Source organism: Numenius arquata, unplaced genomic scaffold (genome assembly GCF_964106895.1).
Source record: "Numenius arquata unplaced genomic scaffold, bNumArq3.hap1.1 HAP1_SCAFFOLD_1533, whole genome shotgun sequence".
Lineage (NCBI taxonomy): Eukaryota > Metazoa > Chordata > Aves > Charadriiformes > Scolopacidae > Numenius > Numenius arquata.
The window spans coordinates 7,501-15,689 of record NW_027414029.1 but is presented as its reverse complement, the minus strand read 5'-3'; positions in this window follow the sequence as shown (position 1 = coordinate 15,689).

Here is an 8,189-nt window from a genome sequence, read left to right as displayed (position 1 = left end):
CCGGCGGCGCCGGCACCCGCCGCCGGATCGGGGCCGCCGGTCCCCGAGTCCGCCGGCGGCCGGCGAGCTCGCGTCGCGGCGGGGCGCCGGGCGGCTCGCGGCGGGGGCCGCCGGCTCTCGCCGACCCCGGCGGCCGGGGAGGCAAAGCGGCGGGGGGAAAAGCACCCGCCCCGGCACCCCCGCCCCACCGCGCGCGCCCACACGCGCAGCCCCCCCAACGCCCTCAGCCCCCCCACGCCCCCCCTCGCAGCCCCCCGAGCCAAAACCGAGCGGAACGGAAAAGCCCACCGCGAGAGGCGAAAGCCGGCGAGCGCCCGGCGGCGCCGGCACCCGCCGCCGGATCGGGGCCGCCGGTCCCCGAGTCCGCCGGCGGCCGGCGAGCTCGCGTCGCGGCGGGGCGCCGGGCGGCTCGCGGCGGGGGCCGCCGGCTCTCGCCGACCCCGGCGGCCGGGGAGGCAAAGCGGCGGGGGAAAAGCACCCGCCCCGGCACCCCCGCCCCACCGCGCGCGCCCACACGCGCAGCCCCCCCAACGCCCTCAGCCCCCCCACGCCCCCCCTCGCAGCCCCCCGAGCCAAAACCGAGCGGAACGGAAAAGCCCACCGCGAGAGGCGAAAGCCGGCGAGCGCCCGGCGGCGCCGGCACCCGCCGCCGGATCGGGGCCGCCGGTCCCCGAGTCCGCCGGCGGCCGGCGAGCTCGCGTCGCGGCGGGGCGCCGGGCGGCTCGCGGCGGGGGCCGCCGGCTCTCGCCGACCCCGGCGGCCGGGGAGGCAAAGCGGCGGGGGAAAAGCACCCGCCCCGGCACCCCCGCCCCACCGCGCGCGCCCACACGCGCAGCCCCCCCAACGCCCTCAGCCCCCCCACGCCCCCCCTCGCAGCCCCCCGAGCCAAAACCGAGCGGAACGGAAAAGCCCACCGCGAGAGGCGAAAGCCGGCGAGCGCCCGGCGGCGCCGGCACCCGCCGCCGGATCGGGGCCGCCGGTCCCCGAGTCCGCCGGCGGCCGGCGAGCTCGCGTCGCGGCGGGGCGCCGGGCGGCTCGCGGCGGGGGCCGCCGGCTCTCGCCGACCCCGGCGGCCGGGGAGGCAAAGCGGCGGGGGGAAAAGCACCCGCCCCGGCACCCCCGCCCCACCGCGCGCGCCCACACGCGCAGCCCCCCCAACGCCCTCAGCCCCCCCACGCCCCCCCTCGCAGCCCCCCGAGCCAAAACCGAGCGGAACGGAAAAGCCCACCGCGAGAGGCGAAAGCCGGCGAGCGCCCGGCGGCGCCGGCACCCGCCGCCGGATCGGGGCCGCCGGTCCCCGAGTCCGCCGGCGGCCGGCGAGCTCGCGTCGCGGCGGGGCGCCGGGCGGCTCGCGGCGGGGGCCGCCGGCTCTCGCCGACCCCGGCGGCCGGGGAGGCAAAGCGGCGGGGGAAAAGCACCCGCCCCGGCACCCCCGCCCCACCGCGCGCGCCCACACGCGCAGCCCCCCCAACGCCCTCAGCCCCCCCACGCCCCCCCTCGCAGCCCCCCGAGCCAAAACCGAGCGGAACGGAAAAGCCCACCGCGAGAGGCGAAAGCCGGCGAGCGCCCGGCGGCGCCGGCACCCGCCGCCGGATCGGGGCCGCCGGTCGCCGAGTCCGCCGGCGGCCGGCGAGCTCGCGTCGCGGCGGGGCGCCGGGCGGCTCGCGGCGGGGGCCGCCGGCTCTCGCCGATCCCGGCGGCCGGGGAGCGAAATAGGCGTCCAGAGTCTGCTCAGGCAGACTTGCCGCCAGCAGCGGCGTCGGGGAAAATAAACAGATTATTATTTAACAACTGGTAATTCATCATCATAAGGAGCAATAAACCGACCGTAACAGTAATAGTAATAAGAGCAACAATAACGACTATTAAAAAAAAAAAAAATCACAACTGTTCCGCGCCCCTCCTCTTCCCCCCTCTCCCCGCCGCTCCGGGAGATCCGGGTGAGGGTTGCCCCTGTATTAGAGACGCCCGAATCTTGAAATAGGCGAAGGGGGGAGAAAATTAAAGAGCCAAAAAAAAAAAAAATCGAACATCCCCCCCCCCCAGCTCGGTCTGCTGTATCCCCATCAGGGCGTACCCAGTACCGGAAACGCTTGACTCTTTAAATCGGGGGACGAGGGCGAGAACGATAGTTAAGGAAAAAAAAAACCCACACGGTATAAATAATCCCCCCCCCACCCGCCCCCCCCGTAATCCTTCCACCCTGGGAGAACCGGGATACGGCAGCCGCGCCGTCCCGGTCCGGGTGGGTCTACCCGCCTCGGCAGCCGGCTGCCAGGTCTACTCACCTCCGGGACCGGTCCGGGCGTCCAGGTCTACCCGCCTCGGCAGCCGGCTGCCAGGTCTACCCACCTCCGGGACCGGTCCGGGCTGCCAGGTCTACCCGCCGCCGGGACCGGTCCGGGCTGCCAGGTCTACCCGCCTCGGCAGCCGGCTGCCAGGTCTACCCACCTCCGGGACCGGTCCGGGCGTCCAGGTCTACCCGCCTCCGGTCCGGGCTGCCAGGTCTACCCGCCTCCGGGACCGGTCCGGGCTGCCAGGTCTACCCGCCTCCGGGACCGGTCCGGGCTGCCAGGTCTACCCGCCTCGGCAGCCGGCTGCCAGGTCTACCCGCCTCCGGGACCGGTCGGCCAGGTCTACCCTGCTCCGGTCCGGGCGTCCAGGTCTACCCGCCTCCGGTCCGGGCTGCCAGGTCTACCCACCTCCGGGACCGGTCGGCCAGGTCTACCCGCCTCCGGTCCGGGCGTCCAGGTCTACCCGCCTCCGGTCCGGGGTGCCAGGTCTACCCGCCTCGGCAGCCGGCTGCCAGGTCTACCCGCCTCCGGGACCGGTCCGGGCTGCCAAGTCTACCCGCCTCCGGTCCGGGCTGCCAGGTCTACCCGCCTCGGCAGCCGGCTGCCAGGTCTACCCGCCTCCGGTCCGGACTGCCAGGTCTACCCGCCTCGGCAGCCGGCTGCCAGGTCTACCCGCCTCCGGGACCGGTCGGCCAGGTCTACCCTGCTCCGGTCCGGGCTGCCAGGTCTACCCGCCTCCGGTCGGGGATGCCAGGTCTACCCGCCTCCGGTCGGGGCTGCCAGGTCTACCCGCCTCCGGGACCGGTCCGGGCTGCCAGGTCTACCCGCCTCGGCAGCCGGCTGCCAGGTCTACCCACCTCCGGGACCGGTCCGGGCGTCCAGGTCTACCCGCCTCCGGTCCGGGCTGCCAGGTCTACCCGCCTCCGGGACCGGCAGGGCTGTCCGCTTGACCCGCCTCGGCAGCCGGTCGCCAGGTCTACCTCGCTCCGGCGGCACTTGGGCGTCCAGGTCTACCCGCCTCCGGTCCGGGCGTCCAGGTCTACCCGCCTCCGGGACCGGCAGGGCTGTCCGCTTGACCCGCCTCGGCAGCCGGTCGCCAGGTCTACCTCGCTCCGGCGGCACTTGGGCGCGCTGGTCTACCCTCCTCCGGTCCGGGCGTCCAGGTCTACCCGCCTCCGGGACCGGCAGGGCTGTCCGCTTGACCCGCCTCGGCAGCCGGTCGCCAGGTCTACCTCGCTCCGGCGGCACTTGGGCGCGCTGGTCTACCCTCCTCCGGTCCGGGCGTCCAGGTCTACCCGCCTCCGGGACCGGCAGGGCTGTCCGCTTGACCCGCCTCGGCAGCCGGTCGCCAGGTCTACCTCGCTCCGGCGGCACTTGGGCGTCCAGGTCTACCCGCCTCCGGTCCGGGCGTCCAGGTCTACCCGCCTCCGGGACCGGCAGGGCTGTCCGCTTGACCCGCCTCGGCAGCCGGTCGCCAGGTCTACCTCGCTCCGGCGGCACTTGGGCGTCCAGGTCTACCCGCCTCCGGTCCGGGCGTCCAGGTCTACCCGCCTCCGGGACCGGCAGGGCTGTCCGCTTGACCCGCCTCGGCAGCCGGTCGCCAGGTCTACCTCGCTCCGGCGGCACTTGGGCGCGCTGGTCTACCCGCCTCCGGTCCGGGCGTCCAGGTCTACCCGCCTCCGGGACCGGCAGGGCTGTCCGCTTGACCCGCCTCGGCAGCCGGTCGCCAGGTCTACCTCGCTCCGGCGGGACTTAGGCGCTGTTCCGGGGTGGCGGGTAGACCTTTTGTCCCCAGCGCTACTTCCAGCAGCCGAAGGGGTCGCTGTTTTACGCTGCCTCCAGTTACGTCATCGTAAAAGTCGGCGTGGTTGGCGCTCCTCCCCGGTGGGCAGAGCCTACGTTCTTGCCGCTGTCCGGGAGCGATGAACCGTATCTCCATATTAGGGGAACGGCATAGCAGCTAGGCTCCGGAGGGGAGCTAGCGAGGCGGAGGTGGCGCCCGCGGGTCTCCCGGCGAAGTGGAGCGCTGGATCCCGCGGGGGAGGGAAGGACAAAGACCGGCAGTTGGCAGTGGCCGGCACTCGAACGCGTACGGCCGGGGAAGACGGGGCACCTTCCCCGGTCCCGGAGGGGGACCCGATGAGGACAGGGAATCCTGGCGGCATGTGCCGCAGGATTCGGCCGGGGAGTGGAGAGCCTGCCGCGGCTTTCCTCGGCTCCGGAGGGCCCCCGATGATGGGCTGGGTGAGGAGAGCGGCGCCTCACCCTTTTTCTCCGGCCCTAAGCTGGAGCCCGCCGCGGCGCGGGGGAGAGCGCGGGTGGCCGGTGCCGGTGGCCGGCCAGCCCGGGGGGGGCGGCGGGCGGAGGGTTCCCGAGCCGGCGTCGGCTCGTTCCTCCGTCCCGGAGCAGGGGTGCCGCCGAGGAGGAGAGAGGGTTGCCGGCGGGCGAGGCGGCGTCGCCTCGTCCTTTTTCCCTCCGGCCCTAAGCCGGAGCCCGCCGCGGCGCGGGGGAGAGCGCGGGTGGCCGGTGCCGGTGGCCGGCCGGCCCGGGGGGGGCGGCGGGCGGAGGGTTCCCGAGCCGGCGTCGGCTCGTTCCTCCGTCCCGGAGCAGGGGTGCCGCCGAGGAGGAGAGAGGGTTGCCGGCGGGCGAGGCGGCGTCGCCTCGTCCTTTTTCCCTCCGGCCCTAAGCCGGAGCCCGCCGCGGCGCGGGGGAGAGCGCGGGTGGCCGGTGCCGGTGGCCGGCCGGCCCGGGGGGGGCGGCGGGCGGAGGGTTCCCGAGCCGGCGTCGGCTCGTTCCTCCGTCCCGGAGCAGGGGTGCCGCCGAGGAGGAGAGAGGGTTGCCGGCGGGCGAGGCGGCGTCGCCTCGTCCTTTTTCCCTCCGGCCCTAAGCCGGAGCCCGCCGCGGCGCGGGGGAGAGCGCGGGTGGCCGGTGCCGGTGGCCGGCCGGCCCGGGGGGGGCGGCGGGCGGAGGGTTCCCGAGCCGGCGCCGGCTCGTTCCTCCGTCCCGGAGCAGGGGTGCCGCCGAGGAGGAGAGAGGGTTGCCGGCGGGCGAGGCGGCGTCGCCTCGTCCTTTTTCCCTCCGGCCCTAAGCCGGAGCCCGCCGCGGCGCGGGGGAGAGCGCGGGTGGCCGGTGCCGGTGGCCGGCCAGCCCGGGGGGGGCGGCGGGCGGAGGGTTCCCGAGCCGGCGTCGGCTCGTTCCTCCGTCCCGGAGCAGGGGTGCCGCCGAGGAGGAGAGAGGGTTGCCGGCGGGCGAGGCGGCGTCGCCTCGTCCTTTTTCCCTCCGGCCCTAAGCCGGAGCCCGCCGCGGCGCGGGGGAGAGCGCGGGTGGCCGGTGCCGGTGGCCGGCCAGCCCGGGGGGGGCGGCGGGCGGAGGGTTCCCGAGCCGGCGTCGGCTCGTTCCTCCGTCCCGGAGCAGGGGTGCCGCCGAGGAAGGAGAGAGGGTTGCCGGCGGGCGAGGCGGCGTCGCCTCGTCCTTTTTCCCTCCGGCCCTAAGCCGGAGCCCGCCGCGGCGCGGGGGAGAGCGCGGGTGGCCGGTGCCGGTGGCCGGCCAGCCCGGGGGGGGCGGCGGGCGGAGGGTTCCCGAGCCGGCGTCGGCTCGTTCCTCCGTCCCGGAGCAGGGGTGCCGCCGAGGAAGGAGAGAGGGTTGCCGGCGGGCGAGGCGGCGTCGCCTCGTCCTTTTTCCCTCCGGCCCTAAGCCGGAGCCCGCCGCGGCGCGGGGGAGAGCGCGGGTGGCCGGTGCCGGTGGCCGGCCAGCCCGGGGGGGGCGGCGGGCGGAGGGTTCCCGAGCCGGCGTCGGCTCGTTCCTCCGTCCCGGAGCAGGGGTGCCGCCGAGGAAGGAGAGAGGGTTGCCGGCGGGCGAGGCGGCGTCGCCTCGTCCTTTTTCCCTCCGGCCCTAAGCCGGAGCCCGCCGCGGCGCGGGGGAGAGCGCGGGTGGCCGGTGCCGGTGGCCGGCCAGCCCGGGGGGGGCGGCGGGCGGAGGGTTCCCGAGCCGGCGTCGGCTCGTTCCTCCGTCCCGGAGCAGGGGTGCCGCCGAGGAAGGAGAGAGGGTTGCCGGCGGGCGAGGCGGCGTCGCCTCGTCCTTTTTCCCTCCGGCCCTAAGCCGGAGCCCGCCGCGGCGCGGGGGAGAGCGCGGGTGGCCGGTGCCGGTGGCCGGCCAGCCCGGGGGGGGCGGCGGGCGGAGGGTTCCCGAGCCGGCGTCGGCTCGTTCCTCCGTCCCGGAGCAGGGGTGCCGCCGAGGAAGGAGAGAGGGTTGCCGGCGGGCGAGGCGGCGTCGCCTCGTCCTTTTTCCCTCCGGCCCTAAGCCGGAGCCCGCCGCGGCGGGAGGGCAGAGAGCGGAGGGTTCCCGAGCCGGCGGCGGTTCGTTCTTCCGTTCCCCGAGGTGCCGGTGAGGAGGGTGTCGGCGGGCGAGGCGGCGTCGCCTCGCCCTTTCCTCCGGCACGGGCCGTACGTGGGGGGGCCCGTGGAGTCTGGCCCGCCCTGGCTTCCCTCGTTCCCGGAGGGCTCGGAGCGAGGGTCCGCAGGGCTCTCGCAGCTTTTTTTCGGTGTCCGAGTTTTGCTTTTACCGGTTTTTTTTCCGTTTCCGCTGTTTTTTTCTCTGTACCCTTTGCTCTCCTTCCCCGGGGTAAGCGACTGCCCGCGGGGAGGGGCAAGACCGGCGGCCGGCGGCGGTCGTCCGGCACTCTGGAACGCTGAAAGGCGACCGGGGGAGTCAAGCCTGCCGCGGCTTCGCCCCGGTCGGTCCTGTCGCTGTCGCTGAAGGGAATCGTGCGGAGCCGGGGGGGTGGCGGCACCCCCCGCTCGTTTCACTGATCCAGACCCGCAGGCAGCGCCCGCTGAGGCGTTCACCCCGGGCGCGTCGGAGAGGCTCCGCGGCGGGCCGGTTCTGCCGGTGTTCAGGCCGTCGGAGCACCTCTCGCGGACGTTGCCTTCTCGCTCGCACGCAGGGCCCCGCGTCTTGCCGTCCGCCCCCCGGGCGGCGGCGGTCGCGCGTGGCCGTCGGCTGGCTCGAGACCGTGGCCGCGTGGCCTCGGCTTCCTTCGCTCTCCTCTCCCCCTTTCCCCCGTTACCGATCGATGAGGCCTTTCGGGTCGCGTCGGAGAGGGCCCTCGGCGGGCCGGCTCTTCCGTGCTCTCCGTAATAGGGAGCCACGGGGGTGTCCGGTGTTCAGGCAGGGTGGTCTCCTTTCCAATTCGCTTCCCGTCGCGTACGAGGCGTAGTCCTTTCTCCCGCGAGCGAGCGAGCGAAGGGGGGGCCGCGGCGGCGGTGATGTCGGCGGCGGGGCGCGCGCCTCGCCCGGCCGCCCCGCGTCGTCCCCCCCGCGCCCCGCCGGTCGGGTTTCCCCGGGCTACGGCCGACCCCAGCTTTGTGACAGCCGCGCGGTGCCGCGAGTTCTCAGGTGTCCTAAAACGCGCCAGGCGCCGGCGCGCCGGCCCGGGTGCCCCGCGGGTGCCGGCCGCGAGCAGCGCTCGGGCGGCGGGGGCGGCCGAGCCAAGCGAGGATCGTAGGGCGAGAGAGGCGCGCCGCGGGCGGCCGGGGAGGCGTCTCCCCGCCGTCGCTGCCGCCGCCGTGGCGCTTGGCTCCTCGCGCGCCGCCCCGCCGCTCGCTGCGGAGCGAGCCGCCCCGGCGAAGGGGCCTCGCGGTCCGGGTCGCGCCCGCCTCGGCGGGTCGCCGTCTCCTCTAGCACGTCCGTCACGTCCCGCGGCAGCGGCGAGGGTGGGGGAGCGAGTCCCTCTCGCGTCCCCCGGGCCGGCTTCGGGGGCGGGTCAGCCCCGGCCGGCCGCCGGCCGCGCGGAGCCGGCGGCGCGCGCCCACGCGTGTACCGTCTCGCGCGAGCGGGAGTCCGAGGGGCGCGGCGCGCGCCAGCGAAGCCGGCGGGAGAGAAAGCTGCTGAGCGCAA